This window comes from Mustelus asterias, unplaced genomic scaffold (genome assembly GCF_964213995.1).
Source record: "Mustelus asterias unplaced genomic scaffold, sMusAst1.hap1.1 HAP1_SCAFFOLD_1120, whole genome shotgun sequence".
Classification (NCBI taxonomy): Eukaryota; Metazoa; Chordata; class Chondrichthyes; order Carcharhiniformes; family Triakidae; genus Mustelus; species Mustelus asterias.
Window position 1 is genome coordinate 1 of NW_027591065.1, and position 17,500 is coordinate 17,500.

A 17,500-nucleotide genomic window follows, 5' to 3' on the forward strand; every position below is an offset into this window, starting at 1 on the left:
CTTTTCTCATTGTCCTTCCCTCTTGCCCTCCAGAAAACTCGAGAAACAGAAAGAGAGGGAACGAAAGAAGGAGGAGAAGAGGAAAATTGCCAGTTTATCCTTCACCCTGGATGACGAGGAGGAGGACGAGGAGGAGGAGGAGGAAGAGGAGGAGGAACCTGGGGAGGAGTTTAAAAGCGACGATGAGGACCTGACATTAGGTTGGGAAGACAGTGAAGCACTTTGGTTCCACCTGCGCACTGTGTCCCCCCCTCTCCCAGATCTTTCTGTCACTGCAACCCTTCCCCAAGCACCAGAGCAGCGTAGCAGCTCCCGCTCTCCCCTCCGATTCCGTAGGTTGCAGGTTTAAGCCCTGTAATCCCAGCACAACAATTCCCACGGGAAAGTATGTCGCACTGTGGGTGGGTCAGTGCTGAGGGGGTGCCGCACTGTGGGAGGGTCAGTGCTGAGGGAGCGCTGCACTGTGGGAGGGTCAGTGCTGAGGGAGCGCCGCACTGTGGGAGGGTCAGTGCTGAGGGAGCGCCACACTGTGGGAGGGTCACTGCTGAGGGAGTGCTGCACTGTGGGAGGGTCAGTGCTGAGGGAGCGCCACACTGTGGGAGGGTCAGTGCTGAGGGAGCGCCGCACTGTGGGAGGGTCAGTGCTGAGGGAGCGCCACACTGTGGGAGGGTCACTGCTGAGGGAGTGCTGCACTGTGGGAGGGTCAGTGCTGAGGGAGCGCCACACTGTGGGAGGGTCAGTGTTGAGGGAGCGCCACACTGTGGGGGGTCAGTGCTGAGGGAGCGCCGCACTGTGGGAGGGTCAGTGCTGAGGGAGCGCCGCACTGTGGGAGGGTCAGTGCTGAGGGAGCGCCGCACTGTGGGAAGGTCAGTGCTGAGGGAGCGCCGGATTGTGGGAGGGTCAGTGTTGAGGGAGCGCCGCACTGTCGGAGGGTCAGTGCTGTGGGAGCGCTGCACTGTGGGAGGGTCAGTGCTGAGGGAGCGCCGCACTATGGGAGGGTCACTGCTGAGGGAGCGCCGCACTGTGGGAGGGTCAGTGCTGAGGGAGCGCCGCACTGTGGGAGGGTCAGTGCTGAGGGAGCGCCGCACTGTGGCAGGGTCAGTGCTGAGGGAGCACCGCACTGTGGGAGGGTCAGTGCTGAGGGAGCGCCGCACTGTGGGAGGGTCAGTGCTGAGGGAGCGCCGCACTGTGGGAAGGTCAGTGCTGAGGGAGCGCCGCACTGTGGGAGGGTCAGTGCTGAGGGAGTGCCGCACTGTCGGAGGGTCAGTGCTGAAGGAGCGCCGCACTGTCGGAGGGTCAGTGCTGAGGGAGCGCCGCACTGTGGGAGGGTCAGTGCTGAGGGAGCGCCGCACTGTCGGAGTCAGTACTCTGTACATGGCTTATTTATATGTGCTCTGTGTGACGTACACTTGCATTCGCTGAGACCCATTCTCTGCAAACAAAAGAAATATATTTGAGCACCCCCCCCCCCCCCCCCCCCCCCACCCGCTGCTTTATTGCGTAAACCCCGGAACCCCGGGATCCTATGGTATCCCGTTGCTCTCTTCATGGCAACCAATTAGAGTCGCTTTGCATTCTTTTCTCCTGCGGTATAAATTGTTGTGGTAGTTTGAAATTTGGCATTCTTGGTTTTGTCCTGGTGAGATGGCAACATCTCTCTCATCTCCACAGCAACAGGCGGCCACCTGTGTACCTTAAATGTGATGGATTTTTCCGAAAAGCGTCACAGAACCATTGAGTCATATAATAGTGCGGCCAGAATGAGGCCATTCCACCTCCCAAGTCAGTGCTTGATCTTTCACGAAAGGCCTATTCCCCTCCCCCCCCCCCCCCCCCCCCCCCCGCCCCACCCACGTCTGCACCTTGGTGTACCTTATCCTTTTGATTTGATTTATTATTGTCACGTGTATTAATATACAGTGAAAAGTATTGTTTCTTGCGCGCTATATAGACAAAGCATACCGTTCATAGAGAAGGAAAAGAGAGAGTGCAGAATGTAGTGTTAGAGTCATAGCTAGGGTGTTGAGAAAGATCAACTTAATGCAAGGTAAGTCCATTCAAAGGTCTGACAGCAGCAGGGAAGAAGCTGTTCTTGAGTCGGTTGGTATGTGACCTCAGACTTTTGTATCTTTTTCCCAACGGAGGAATGTGGAAGAGAGAATGTCTGGGGTGCGTGGGGTCCTTGATTATGCTGGCTGCTTTGCCGAGGCAGCGGGAAGTGTAGACAGAGTCAATGGATGGGAGGCTGGTTTGCGTGATGGATTGGGCTACATTCACGACCTTTTGTAGTTCCTTGGGGTCTTGGGCAGAGCAGGAGCCATACCAAGCTGTGATACAACCAGAAAGAATGCTTTCGATGGTGCATCTGCAAAAGTTGGTGAGAGTCATAGCGGACATGCCAAATTTCCTTTGTCTTTGAGAAAGTAGAGGCGTTGGTGGGGCTTTCTTAACTGTAGTGTTGGCATGGGGGGACTAGGACAGGTTGTTGGTGATCTGGACACCTAAAAACTTGAAGCTCTCGACCCTTTCTACTTCGTCCCCATTGATGTAGACAGGGGCATGTTCTCCACTACACTTCCTGAAGTCAGTGACAATCTGCTTTGTTGACACTGAGGGAGAGATTATTGTCACCGCACCAGTTCACCAGATTCTCTATCTCATTCCTGCCTCGTCATTGTCTGAGATCTGACCCACTGCAGTGGTGTCGTCAGCAAAACTTGAAAATCGAGTTGGAGGGGAATTTGGCCGCACAGTCATAGGTGTATAAGGAGTATAGTAGGGGGCCAAGGACAGCCTTGATTGAACCTAACTTCGCCATACGCCCAGGTAGCACCTTTCAGATCCTAAATGAAATGAAAATTCTCCTCACGTCACCTCTGCTTCTTTCCCCAGTCACCTGAAATCGGCGTCCCTCTAGTAATCGATCCCCCAGTCATTTGAACTTCTCCTCATTCACTCTGTCAAAACCCCTTGTGATTTCAAAAGCCTCGATTAAATCTCCCCCTCAACCTTCTCAGCTTTTGAGGAGAACAACCCCAGCTTCTCCCAACGGAGTTGGGGGTAAAGTGTTAGCGTGGATTGAGGATTGGCTATCTAACAGGAAGCAGAGAGTTGGAATAAATGGGTGCTTTTCTGTTTGGCAGTTGGTGACGAGTGGCGTGCCGCAGGGATCGGTGCTGGGGCCTCAACTGTTTACCATATACATAGCCGATCTGGATGAGGGGACCGAGTGTAGGGTAACAAAGTTTGCGGATGATACAAAGATGAGTGGGAAAGCGAATTGCGTGGAGGATGCGGAAAGTCTGCAGAGAGATTTGGATAGGCTAAGTGAGTGGGCGAGGATCTGGCAGATGGAGTATAACGTTGACAAGTGTGAGGTTATCCACTTTGGAAGGAATAATCGGAAAATGGACTATTATTTAAATGGTGAAAAATTACAACATGCTACTGTGCAGAGGGACCTGGGGGTCCTTGTGCATGAATCGCAAAAACTAAGTTTGCAGGTGCAGCAGGTGATCAAGAAGGCAAATGGAATGTTGGCCTTTATCGCGAAGGGGATGGAGTATAAAAGCAGGGAGGTCTTGCTGCGATTGTACAAGGTACTGGTGAGGCCGGAACTAGAGTAGTGTGTGCAATTTTGGTCCCCTTATTTGCGGAAGGATGTATTGGCCTTGGAAGGAGTACAGAGACGGTTCACCAGGTTGATACTGGAGATGAGGGGGTTAGCTTATGAGGAGAGATTGAGTAGATTGGGCCTGTACTCATTGGAGTTAGAAGGCTGAGGGGAGATAATGAAGGGGCTGGACAGGGTAGAGGCAGAGAGATTCTTTCCACTTAGAAAGGAAACAAGAACTAGAGGACACAGCCTCAAAATAAGGGGGAGTCAGTTTAGGACAGAGTTGAGGAGGAACTTCTTCTCTCAGAGGGTAGTGAATCTCTGGAATTCTCTGCCCATTGAAGCAGTGGAGGCTACCTCGTTAAATATGTTTAAGTCACAGGTAGATAGATTTCTGATCAATAAGGGAATTAAGGGTTATGGGGAGCGGGCGGGTAAGTGGAACTAAACCACTGTCAGATCAACCATGATCTTATTGAATGGCGGGGCAGGCTCGAGGGGGTGGATGGCCTACTCCTGCTCCTATTTCTTATGTTCTTAAGTCTCTCTCTCCATGTCAACTGATGTCCCCTCACCCCTGGACCCGTTCTGTGAAACCTTGTTTGCACCCTGTCTTAACACAACTATGTCTTCCCCAGAGTGTGGTGCTCAGAATTAGACGCCATACTCCAGGTAGTTTATTTCCTTCACGGGGATGTGGGCGTGGCTGGCCGGGCCCAGCATTTATCCCCAATCCCTAATTGCCCCTTGAGAAGGTGGTGGGTGAGCCGCCATCTTGAACCCGCTGCAGTCCCGTGTGGTGTAGGTACACCCACAGCGCTGTTAGGGAGGGAGTTCCAGGATTTTGACCCGGCCACAGTGAACGAACGGCCGATATATTTCCAAGTCGGGATGGTGTGGGGGTGGGGGGGGGGATCTTGCAGGCATTGGGTGTTCCCCATGGCGTCTGCTGCCCTTGTCCTTCTAGGGGGTAGAGGTGGTGGGTTTGGGCGGCGCTGTCGAAGAAGCCTTGGTGAGTCGCTGCTGTGCATCGGTGGCGGAGGGAGTGAATGTCGAAGGTGGTTTGGTTTTTTATTAAGGCTTAGCAATAACATCCCAATTTTTAATCTCTCTTTATAAACCCCAGGATCACACATCTTTTATTGATGAATGATTCGTGTGCAAAGCGCCCTCCATCCCCCTTGTGCCCCCTTGAAAATTCTTTCACTTTGCCTCCATTGTCTGTTTGCACTCTTCCTGTCAAAATGTAACCCCACCCCACCCCGCCCACCAGCAGTGCTCTTCCCCGCCTATCCTTTACCTCAGTTACACACCGCTGGCCTCTGAAACCCTATTCCTCCATCTCCCCTACCCTTCCTACCTCCAACCTCACCTTTCAACCCCATTCTCATTGCACAGGCCATTCAGCCCCTCTGCTCCATGCCCCCACACCAGCCTCCTCCCACCCCCTACTACATTTTCTCCTTCATCCCCCATCTCCTTCTATTCCTTTCTCCCTCGTGTTTATCCAGCTTCCCTCCTTAAACACATCGACACGATTCACCTCAACCACGCCCTGTCGGAGCGACTTCCACACTCTCCCCACTCTCTCTGAGACCTTTCCCCTCAATTCCCCCACCACTCCCCCACCTTTGGATTGTGGTCTGCTTGGGTCAGGGCCTGCTTCCCCTGCGTCGCCTCATCCCGTGGGAATCCCTCGATCCATTCCTTTTCTGGTCCCGGTGTTCTGACCTTACGGGTTCCAAGGCAGTTGGAATCCAGAGGAGCCAGCCTCATCGGAAGGACCGAGGGCCCGAAAGGCCGCCTTCTGTTTTCCCGCTCCAAGGGGGAAAACTGTCGGAGGGTCAGTTTTTTTTTAAAATTGTGTTTTTTTTCTCTTTCTGATTCCAGAGATTCCCGTCAAGAAGCGGAAACTGGGTAAAAATCCGGATGTGGACACCAGCTTCCTGCCAGACAGGGAGAGGGAGGTAAGTCAGAGTCTGCCCGCAATACTGCCGGCTTCTGATCGAGACACTGTCGTGTCCTCGGTGAGGGCGCACATAGGCCTCTGCCACCGCTAGCCAGCCGGGGGTGATGGGGGGGGAGCGGGGGGGGTGATGGTGTGGGGGGTGTTGGTCGACCTGGCGTACTGTCGCCCGATGCGGTGAGGGAGTGAAGTGAAAGATCCAGTCTTCCTTTCCCCGGCGCTTTCCCCCAGCTCCACACATCTCAACCCGCCTCGCACCCAACGAAGGAGCATTCCAGAACGCTGCTCACTCTCACAATGTGGGAGACGCCACTTTGTGCACAGCAAGCTCCCACAAATTGCAGCAAGCTAATGACATCCATGTTTTTTTTAGTGATGTCGGTTACAGTCATAGAGTTATACAGCACAGAAAGAGTGCCTGTCTCAGCCATCGGGCACCTATCTATTCTAATCCCGTTTCCAGCAGCTGATCCATAGCCTTGTATGCTCTGGCTGAGGGAGCGCCGCACTGTGGGAGGGCCAGTGTTGAGGGAGCGCCGCACTGTGGAAGGGTCAGTGCTGAGGGAGCTCCGCACTGTGGGAGGGTCAGTGCTGAGGGAGCACCGCACTGTGGGAGGGTCAGTGCTGAGGGAGCTCCGCACTGTGGGAGGGCCAGTGTTGAGGGAGTGCCACACTGTGGGAGGGTCAGTGCTGAGGGAGCGCCGCACTGTGGGCGTCAGTGCTGAGGGAGCTCCGCACTGTGGGAGAGTCAGTGCAGTGGGAGCGCCGCACTGTGGGAGAGTCAGTGCTGAGGGAGCGTCGCACTGTGGGAGGGTCAGTGCTGAGGGAGCTCCGCACTGTGGGAGGGCCAGTGTTGAGGGAGCGCCGCACTGTGGGAAAGTCAGTGCTGAGGGAGCGCCGCACTGTGGGAGGGTCAGTGCTGAGGGAGCGCCGCACTGTGGGAGGGTCAGTACTGAGGGAGCGCTGCACTGTGGGAGGGTCAGTACTGAGGGAGCGCCGCATTGTGGGAGGGTCAGTGCTGAGGGAGCGCCGCACTGTGGGAGAGTCAGTGCTGAGGGAGCGTCGCACTGTGGGAGGGTCAGTGCTGAGGGAGCTCTGCACTGTGGGAGGGCCAGTGTTGAGGGAGCGCCGCACTGTGGGAAAGTCAGTGCTGAGGGAGCGCCGCACTGTGGGAGGGTCAGTACTGAGGGAGCGCTGCACTGTGGGAGAGTCAGTGCTGAGGGAGCGCCGCATTGTGGGAGGGTCAGTGCTGAGGGAGTGCTGCACTGTGGGAGGGTCAGTGCTGAGGGAGCGCCGCACTGTGGGAGGGTCAGTGCTGAGGGAGCGCCGCACTGTGGGAGGGTCAGTGCTGAGGGAGCGCTGCACTGTGGGAGAGTCAGTGCTGAGGGAGCGCCGCACTGTGGGAGGGTCAGTGCTGAGAGAGCGCCGCACTGTGGGAGGGTCAGTGCTGAGGGAGCGCCGCACTGTGGGAGGGTCAGTGCTGAGGGAGCGCCGCACTGTGGGAGGGTCAGTGCTGAGGGAGCGCCGCACTGTGGGAGGGTCAGTGCTGAGGGAGCGCCGCACTGTGGGAGGGTCAGTGCTGAGGGAGCGCCGCACTGTGGGAGGGTCAGTGCTGAGGGAGCGCCGCACTGTGGGAGGGTCAGTGCTGAGGGAGTGCCGCACTGTGGGAGGGTCAGTGCTGAGGGAGTGCCGCACTGTGGGAGGGTCAGCGCTGAGGGAGCGCCGCACTGTGGGAGGGTCAGTGCTGAGGGAGCGCCGCACTGGGAGGGTCAGTGCTGAGGGAGCGCCGCAGTGTGGGAGGGTCAGTGTTGAGGGAGCGCCGCACTGTGGGAGGGTCAGTGCTGAGGGAGTGCCGCACTGGGAGGGTCAGTGCTGAGGGAGCGCCGCAGTGTGGGAGGGTCAGTGCTGAGGGAGCGCCGCACTGTGGGAGGGTCAGTGCTGAGGGAGTGCCGCACTGTGGGAGGGTCAGTGCTGAGGGAGTGCCGCACTGTGGGAGGGTCAGCGCTGAGGGAGCGCCGCACTGTGGGAGGGTCAGTGCTGAGGGAGCGCCGCACTGTGGGAGGGTCAGTGCTGAGGGAGCGCTGCACTGTGGGAGAGTCAGTGCTGAGGGAGCGCCGCACTGTGGGAGGGTCAGTGCTGAGAGAGCGCCGCACTGTGGGAGGGTCAGTGCTGAGGGAGCGCCGCACTGTGGGAGGGTCAGTGCTGAGGGAGCGCCGCACTGTGGGAGGGTCAGTGCTGAGGGAGCGCCGCACTGTGGGAGGGTCAGTGCTGAGGGAGCGCCGCACTGTGGGAGGGTCAGTGCTGAGGGAGCGCCGCACTGTGGGAGGGTCAGTGCTGAGGGAGTGCCGCACTGGGAGGGTCAGTGCTGAGGGAGCGCCGCACTGTGGGAGGGTCAGTGCTGAGGGAGCGCCGCACTGTGGGAGGGTCAGTGCTGAGGGAGTGCCGCACTGTGGGAGGGTCAGTGCTGAGGGAGTGCCGCACTGTGGGAGGGTCAGCGCTGAGGGAGCGCCGCACTGTGGGAGGGTCAGTGCTGAGGGAGCGCCGCACTGTGGGAGGGTCAGTGCTGAGGGAGCGCTGCACTGTGGGAGAGTCAGTGCTGAGGGAGCGCCGCACTGTGGGAGGGTCAGTGCTGAGAGAGCGCCGCACTGTGGGAGGGTCAGTGCTGAGGGAGCGCCGCACTGTGGGAGGGTCAGTGCTGAGGGAGCGCCGCACTGTGGGAGGGTCAGTGCTGAGGGAGCGCCGCACTGTGGGAGGGTCAGTGCTGAGGGAGCGCCGCACTGTGGGAGGGTCAGTGCTGAGGGAGCGCCGCACTGTGGGAGGGTCAGTGCTGAGGGAGTGCCGCACTGGGAGGGTCAGTGCTGAGGGAGCGCCGCACTGTGGGAGGGTCAGTGCTGAGGGAGCGCCGCACTGTGGGAGGGTCAGTGCTGAGGGAGTGCCGCACTGTGGGAGAGTCAGTGCTGAGGGAGTGCCGCACTGTGGGAGGGTCAGCGCTGAGGGAGCGCCGCACTGTGGGAGGGTCAGTGCTGAGGGAGCGCCGCACTGTGGGAGGGTCAGTGCTGAGGGAGCGCTGCACATATTGAATGGTGGTGCAGGCTCGAAGGACCCACTCCTGCACCTATTTTCTATGTTTCTGTGACCTGGGATCGATTCCCGCCTTGGGTCACTGCCTGTGTGGAGTCTGCACATTCTCCCCGTGTCTGCGTGGGTTTCCTCCGGGTGATCCGGTTTCCTCCCACAGTCGGAAGGACATGCTAGCTAGGTGCATTGGCCATACTAAATTCTCCCTCTGTGTACCCAAAACAGGCGCCGAAGTGTGGCGACTGGGGGATTTTCACAGTAACTTCATTGCAGTGTTAATGTAAGCCTTCTTGTGACACTAATAAATAAATCCCAAGTGCTCCAATCGCCGCACTAACCATTATTTCCAGATAATCCGTCAAGCTCGTAACGTGGCCCATTTATACGTGCTCGAAGCCGCATACTCCCAGATGCAGTGATCCGAGCTCTTCAAACAGAATCCAACTCCTGTGCCTTTTGTTAGATTACCCGGGTGCCTGGGGAGCCAATAGTATTCCTTATTGCTTATCCCTCGCAAAGCCTCGACCAATCAGTATTCACCGCTCTTCCCCTGCAGTATAAATAGTTGTGATAGTTTGAAATTTGTTATTCTTGTGATTGTCCTGATGAGTGCGAGGTCTAATCCTTCAGTGACAGCTCTCCCTTTTCCACAATAGTCACGCTCCATGCTAGCCAGTGACTAATTCAACATCTGTCCAGCCATCCCACTGAAAGTAGCATTTTTCCACATATTCGGTGAACCTTATACCTTTCATCTCTTTCAGCCGTGTGAGAAATTATTACTGGGCTGGGAGTGTGGTTTGGGAGGTCAGCGGCTGCAGTCACGGGTCCTCCGTGTGTCTAGCTTATGATTTGAAGTGAGTGAGTTGGGAGGATTATAAAGAGGTCCTTCCTGTTGTGTGTGCAAGTCCTGTTGTGTGTGCAAGGGGCCAGATCCCGATTTGGCCCCTCGAGGGAGAGTGCTCCTGGCCTTCTCCATGTCCTTCCTAAAAATCTCCCCCGCCTTTCCCATCCCTGTACAGTACCGTGTACATTGTGCATGGTGTGATCATGGCTCCCTTTCCATCATGGCCTCTCCCTCTGTGTCGCGCGCTTGCCCACTCTGGTCGCCTGCCGTGCCTATGCTTACTCTGTCGCGCACTCACACTGTTTCTCTTGCTCTCCATTTCTCTCCCCCCCCCCCCCTCCCACTTTCCCGCTCGCCCTCCCTTTCCCGCTCGCCCTCTCCCCTTTCCCGCTCGCCCTCTCCCCTTTCCCGCTCGCCCTCTCCCCTTTCCCACCTGCCCCCCCTTTCCCACTCGCCCCCCTTTCCCACTCGCCCCCCCTTTCCCACTCGCCCCCCCTTTCCCACTCGCCCCCCCTTTCCCACTCGCCCCCCCTTTCCCGATCGCCCCCCCTTTCCCGATCGCCCCCCCTTTCCCGATCGCCCCCCCTTTCCCGCTCGCCCCCCCTTTCCCGCTCGCCCCCCCTTTCCCGCTCGCCCTCCCTTTCCCGCTCGCCCTCCCTTTCCCGCTCGCCCTCCCTTTCCCGCTCGCCCTCCCTTTCCCGCTCGCCCTCCCTTTCCCGCTCGCCCTCCCTTTCCCGCTCGCCCTCCCTTTCCCGCTCGCCCTCCCTTTCCCGCTCGCCCTCCCTTTCCCGCTCGCCCTCCCTTTCCCGCTCGCCCTCCCTTTCCCGCTCGCCCTCCCTTTCCCGCTCGCCCTCCCTTTCCCGCTCGCCCTCCCTTTCCCGCTCGCCCTCCCTTTCCCGCTCGCCCTCCCTTTCCCGCTCGCCCTCCCTTTCCCGCTCGCCCTCCCTTTCCCGCTCGCCCTCCCTTTCCCGCTCGCCCTCCCTTTCCCGCTCGCCCTCCCTTTCCCGCTCGCCCTCCCTTTCCCGCTCGCCCTCCCTTTCCCGCTCGCCCTCCCTTTCCCGCTCGCCCTCCCTTTCCCGCTCGCCCTCCCTTTCCCGCTCGCCCTCCCTTTCCCGCTCGCCCTCCCTTTCCCGCTCGCCCTCCCTTTCCCGCTCGCCCTCCCTTTCCCGCTCGCCCTCCCTTTCCCGCTCGCCCACCTTTCTCACTTGCCCTCTCTCCTTTTCCGCTCGCCCTCTTTCCTTTCCCGCTCGCTCTCCCCCCTTTCCCGCTCGCTCTCCCCCCTTTCCCGCTCGTCCTCCCCCCCTTTCCTGCACTCCCCCCCCCCTTTCACGCTCACCCTCCCCCCACCCCCTTTCCCGCACTTGCTCGCTCGCTCTCTGTTGCTCTCTTGATCCCCATCTCTCGTTCTCTCTCACACGGACAGTGTTGCATTCTCCTGGGGTTTTTGTGGGGGGGGAACGAGTGTGGGTGGGGTGAGGTGGTCAGAGTTACAAAAGGAAGACCCCCACTGTGCCGATGCTCTCGAAGGTGCCGCTTTAACGGGCAGACTAGCCCAGCCCCTGGTGGCACTGTTGAACGCAGACGAAAACCCATGTGCGCGACCTTCCATCTGGAAAGCATTCTGGAGCCGGCAGATGTTCGGCAGATGTTTGCGAAGGCTGGGGGGTTTGCTGGCTGCAAACTGCACTCTCTTCAATCAAACACCACCGTTTCCAATTACATGACATGGCTACCAGAATGGTGTCTGAGCAGGAGCTGGGAGAGGCAGTACAAGTCGGACTAATGTCTTTGCATGTGTGTAAGGATCAGTGGGCAGAAATGTTGAACACTGAGCAGTAAGCGATTCTCCATCCGGTTTCACCTCCCCTCACTGTGTATAGTGCTGGTGTACAGACCAGCTACCCCTGAAACTGCCTCCTCGCCACCGATGTCAGGCCAGGAAGCTCAGCCCCGATTGATACAGCTCCCTCCTGATATGCACATTTTTCGATAGGGGTCTCCAGACCCTTTCTCCCCACATTTCTCCCTTCCCCACTCCACCTGCAGCACCCACAACCTCCATAGAATCTCAGTGCAGAAGGAGGCCATTCTGCCCATCGAGTCTGCACCGACCACAATCCCAGCCAGCCCCTTTCCCTGTCGCCCCACGTATTTACCCTGCCAGTCCCCTTGACACGAATTGGCAATTTACCATGGCCAATGCACCTAACCCGCATGTCTTTCGGACTGTGGGAGGAAACCAGAGCAACCGGAGGAAACCCACGGGGAGAATGTGCAAACTCTACACAGACAGTGACCCAAGCCGGGAATCGAACCCTGGTCCCTGGCGCTGTGAGGCAGCAGTGCTAACCACTGTGTCACTGTGCTGCCCCGAACCTCTCCTATTCCTCCAGCAAGCAGCAATTGCTCAGCTCCCCTCTCCTCACCATCAAAGTGTATTTGTCTTTCAAGCCCCATACTCCAGGCATCAATATTCCCCAGCGCTGAGGCAGCAACGCACTGTGGGAGGGTCAGTGCTGAGGAGCGCTGCACTGTCGGAGGGTCAGTGCTGAGGGAGCGCCGCACTGTGGGAGGGTCAGTGCTGAGGAGCGCTGCACTGTCGGAGGGTCAGTGCTGAGGGCGTGCCGCACTGTGGGAGGGTCAGTGCTGAGGGAGCGCCGCACTGTGGGAGGGTCAGTGCTGAGGGAGCGCCGCACTGTCGGAGGGTCAGTGCTGTGGGAACGCCGCACTGTGAGGGGGTCAGTGCTGAAGGAGCGCCGCACTGTCGGAGGGTCAGTGCTGTGGGAGCGCCGCACTGTGAGGGGGTCAGTGCTGAGGGAGCGCCGCACTGTCGGAGGGTCAGTGCTGAGGGAGCGCCGCACTGTGAGGGGGTCAGTGCTGAGGGAGTGCCGCACTGTCGGAGGGTCAGTGCTGAGGGAGCGCCGCACTGTCGGAGGGTCAGTGCTGAGGGAGCGCCGCACTGTGAGGGGGTCAGTGCTGAGGGAGTGCCGCACTGTCAGAGGGACAGTGCTGTGGGAGCGCTGCACTGTCGGGGGGTTGGATTCTGGGAGGCTGCATTGTGATTGGAACAAGGCCTCAGCCTCACTCATCTTGTCTCCCCAGGAGGAAGAGAACCGCCTGCGGGAGGAGCTACGGCAGGAGTGGGCCAACAAGCAAGAGAAGATCAAAAGTGAGGCGAGGCGCAGTCAGGCCAGTGCCCAGCGGTCACATGAGGGCAGAGCAGGTCCCGAGCCGGACCGCCCCCTTGAGGTGCCCGATCCCCATGCCCTTCCCACCGCCAACTACCATCTCCTTCTCCCACCTCATCCCACCGAGGCTGGAGAAAGCCCCCCCTGAGACTGCCGATGCCACACAACAGTCGCCAACCTCCCCTGTGCCCCCACCCCGCACCTGTGAGCCACACATCGTCCACCACTCAGCTACCCCCATGTCCCAACTTTAACCAATCTCCGTTTATCCAGCACACTCCCCGGGGGCCCCCTGTAAATACTGACACACTCCCCGGGGGCCCCCTGTAAATACTGACACACTCCCCGGGGACCCCCTGTAAATACTGACACACTCCCCGGGGATCCCCTGTAAATACTGACACACTCCCTGGGGGCCCCCTGTAAATACTGACACACTCCCTGGGGGCCCCCTGTAAATACTGACACACTCCCCGGGGGCCCCCTGTAAATACTGACACACTCCCCGGGGACCCCCTGTAAATACTGACACACTCCCCGGGGGCCCCCTGTAAATACTGACACACTCCCCGGGGGCCCCCTGTAAATACTGACACACACCCCGGGACCCCCCTGTAAATACTGACACACTCCCCGGGACCCCCTGTAAATACTGACACACTCCCCGGGACCCCCCTGTAAATACTGATACACTCCCCGGGGGGCCCCCCTGTAAATACTGACACACTCCCCGGGGACCCCCTGTAAATACCGACACTCCCGGGGGAACCCCTGGAAACACTGACACACTCCCCGAGGAACCCCTGTAAATACTGACACACTTCCTGGGGACCCCCTGTAAATACTGACACACTCCCCGGGGAGTCCCCTGTAAATACTGACACACTCCCCGGGGGCCCCCTGTAAATACTGACACACTGCCCGGGGACCCCCTGTAAATACTGACACACTCCCCTGGGGACCCCCTGTAAATACTGACACACTCCCCGGGGACCCCCTGTAAATACTGACACACTCCCCGGGGGCCCCCTGGAAACACTGACACACTCCCCGGGGAGTCCCCTGTAAATACTGACACTCCCCGGGGACCCCCTGTAAATACTGACACACTCCCCGGGGACCCCCTGTAAATACTGACACACTCCCCGGGGACCCCCTGTAAATACTGACACACTCCCCGGGGACCCCCTGTAAATACTGACACACTCCCCGGGGACCCCCTGTAAATACTGACACACTCCCCGGGGACCCCCTGTAAATACTGACACACTCCCCGGGGACCCCCTGTAAATACTGACACACTCCCTGGGGGCCCCCTGGAAACACTGACACACTCCCTGGGGACCCCCCCTGTAAATACTGACACACTCCCCGGGGACCCCCTGTAAATACTGACACACTCCCCGGGGACCCCCTGTAAATACTGACACTCCCCGGGGACCCCCTGTAAATACTGACACACTCCCTGGGGACCCCCCCTGTAAATACTGACACACTCCCCGGGGACCCCCTGTAAATACTGACACACACCCCGGGGACCCCCTGTAAATACTGACACACTCCCCGGGGACCCCCTGTAAATACTGACACACTCCCCAGGGACCCCCTGTAAATACTGACACACTTCCCGGGGACCCCCTGTAAATACTGACACACACCCCGGGTGTCCCCCTGTAAATACTGACACACTCCCCGGGGACCACCTGTAAATACTGACACACTCCCCGGGGACCACCTGTAAATACTGACACACTCCCCGGGGACCCCCCTCTAAATACTGACACACTCCCCGGGGACCCCCTGTAAATACTGACACACTCCCCGGGAACCGCCTGTAAATACTGACACACTCCCCGGGGACACCGCTGTAAATACTGACACAGTCCCCGGGGACACCCCTGTAAATACTGACACACTCGCCGGAGAGCCCCCGTGTAAATACTGACACACTCCCCGGGGACCCCCTGTAAATACTGACACACTCCCCGGAGAGCCCCCCTGTAAATACTGACACGCTCCCCGGAGAGCCCCCCTGTAAATACTGATACACTCCCCGGAACCCCCTGTAAATACTGACACACTACCCGTGGACCCCCTGTAAATACTGACACACTCCCCGGGGACCCCCTGTAAATACTGACACACTACCCGTGGACCCCCTGTAAATACTGACACACTCCCCGGGGACCCCCTGTAAATACTGACACACTCCCCGGGAAACTCCCTCTAAATACTGACACACTCCCCGGGGACCCCCTGTAAATACTGACACTCCCCGGGGACCCCCTGTAAATACTGACACACTCCCCGGGAAACTCCCTCTAAATACTGACACACTCCCCAGGGACCCCCTGTAAATTCTGACACACTCCCCTGGGAGCCCCTGTAAATACTGACACACTCCCCGGGGAGCTCCTGTAATTACTTGCACACTCCCCAGGGACCCCGCTGTAAATACTGACACACTCCCTGGGGACCCCCTGTAAATACTGACACACTCCCTGGGTACCCCCTGTAAATACTGACACACTCCCCGGGGACCCCCTGTAAATACTGACACACTCACCGGGGACCCCCTGTAAATACTGACACACTCACTGGGGACCCCCTGTAAATACTGACACACTCACCGGGGACTCCGCTGTAAATACTGACGCACTCCCCAGGGACCCCGCTGTAAATACTGACACACTGTCCGGGGACCCCCCCCCAGTTTACATCTGAAGGACAGTGCAGGGAAATCGGAGGAAATTGTGTTTTTAATTCTGTGCAGGTTTTCTCCTGTCGTTGCAGACAGCAATAATAACCATTTTGAGTCGTTCACTGTGGAACTCTGTCAGCACAAAGAATCTCGTCCCCAGGGACTGCTTTGTCAAATAAAAAAGCATTAATCCTCTGCGGGGGTGCAGGTTAGTGTCAGTGGGTGAGGGTTATTGGAAATGGGGGGATGGCCACTGCGGCCCCACGGCGGGGGGAAGATCCGCACCTTGTGTTTGCAAGTAGCCATATGTAGCAGGATAGGAACTGTCACTGTCACTCGCTGAAGGTTAGGCAAAAGAAATAACTTCAGATTGCCCAGCTCGGGGTTAGTTACAGAGTAAAGCTCCCTCTACACTGTCCCCATCAAACACTCCCATGACAGGTACAGCACGGGGTTAGATACAGAGTAAAGCTCCCTCTACACTGTCCCCATCAAACACTCCCAGGACAGGTACAGCACGGGGTTAGATACAGAGTAAAGCTCCCTCTACACTGTCCCCATCAAACACTCCCAGGACAGGTACAGCCCGGGGTTAGATACAGAGTAAAGCTCCCTCTACACTGTCCCCATCAAACACTCCCAGGACAGGGACAGCACGGGGTTAGATACAGAGTAAAGCTCCTTCGACACTGTCCCCATCAAACACTCCCAGGACAGGTACAGCACGGGGTTAGATACAGAGTAAAGCTCCCTCTACACTGTCCCCATTAAACACTCCCAGGACAGGTACAGCACAGGGTTAGATACAGAGTAAAGCTCCCTCTACACTGTCCTCATCAAACACTCCCAGGACAGGTTTAAAGGTGCTGTTTTTGAAAGAATGTGTTTGGTAAGTGCTTGTTTGTTGTTCTATATTCTAGGTGAGGAGATTGAAATCACTTTCAGTTACTGGGATGGCTCAGGACATCGGCGAACAGTGAAGGTGAGGAACACAACTCTTCCTCACCATTGTGACTGTTCGACATGTGAGCCACCTCACTCCCTCTCTCCCCCGGCTCCCTCCTCTCCCCTCGCCCCCTCTCTCCCCGGCTCCCTCTCTCCCCCGGCTCCCTCTCTCCCCCGGCTCCCTCTTCTCCCCCGGCTCCCTCTCTCCCCCGGCTCCCTCTCTCCCCCGGCTCCCTCTCTCCCCCGGCTCCCTCTCTCCCCCCTGCTCCCCCTCTCCCCCCCCCCCGCTCCCCCCCCCTCTCCCCCTCTCCCCCCCCCGCTCCCTCTCTCCCGCGGCTCCCCCTCTCCCCCCGCTCCCCCTCTCCCCGTCGCTCCCCCTCTCCCCCGTCGCTCCCCCTCTCCCCGTCTCTCCCCCCGCTCCCCCTCTCCCCGCCGCTCCCCCCCTCCCCGCCGCTCCCCCCCTCCCCGCCGCTCCCCCCTTCCCCGCCGCTCCCCCCCCTCCCCGCCGCTCCCCCCCTCCCCGCCGCTCCCCCCCTCCCCGCCGCTCCCCCCTCCCCGCCGCTCCCCCCTCCCCGCCGCTCCCCCCTCCCCGCCGCTCCCCCCCTCCCCGCCGCTCCCCCCCTCCCCGCCGCTCCCCCCCTCCCGCCGCTCCCCCCTCCCGCCGCTCCCCCCTCCCCGCCCCTCCCCCCCTCCCCGCCCCTCCCCCCCTCCCCGCCCCTCCCCCTCTCCCCGCCCCTCCCCCTCTCCCCGCCCCTCCCCCTCTCCCCGCCCCTCCCCCTCTCCCCGCCCCTCCCCCTCTCCCCGCCCCTCCCCCTCTCCCCGCCCCTCCCCCTCCCCCTCTCCCCGCCCCTCCCCCTCTCCCGCCCCTCCCCCTCTCCCCGCCCCTCCCCCTCTCCCCGCCCCTCCCCCTCTCCCCGCCCCTCCCCCTCTCCCCGCCCCTCCCCCTCTCCCCGCCCCTCCCCCTCTCCCCGCCCCTCCCCCTCTCCCCGCCCCTCCCCCTCTCCCCGCCCCTCCCCCTCTCCCCGCCCCTCCCCCTCTCCCCGCCCCTCCCCCTCTCCCGCCCCTCCCCCTCTCCCCGCCCCTCCCCTCTCCCCGCCCCTCCCCCTCTCCCCGCCCCTCCCCCTCTCCCCGCCCCTCCCCCTCTCCCCGCCCCTCCCTC

The 17,500-nt window shown here is 59.5% G+C and overlaps 1 protein-coding gene across 1 annotated transcript in view; it reads left to right on the forward strand.

The window, feature by feature from the left end:
- The first annotated feature begins 39 nt into the window (after positions 1–39).
- Positions 40–17,500, forward strand: part of LOC144487905 (protein FAM50A) — a 31,633-nt gene continuing 14,172 nt past the window's right edge. The window contains exons 1-4 of the mRNA XM_078205957.1: positions 40–200; positions 5,507–5,583; positions 12,610–12,676; positions 16,317–16,378. The gene's annotated coding sequence lies outside the window, so the exon portion shown is untranslated. The remainder of the gene's footprint in view (positions 201–5,506; positions 5,584–12,609; positions 12,677–16,316; positions 16,379–17,500) is intronic.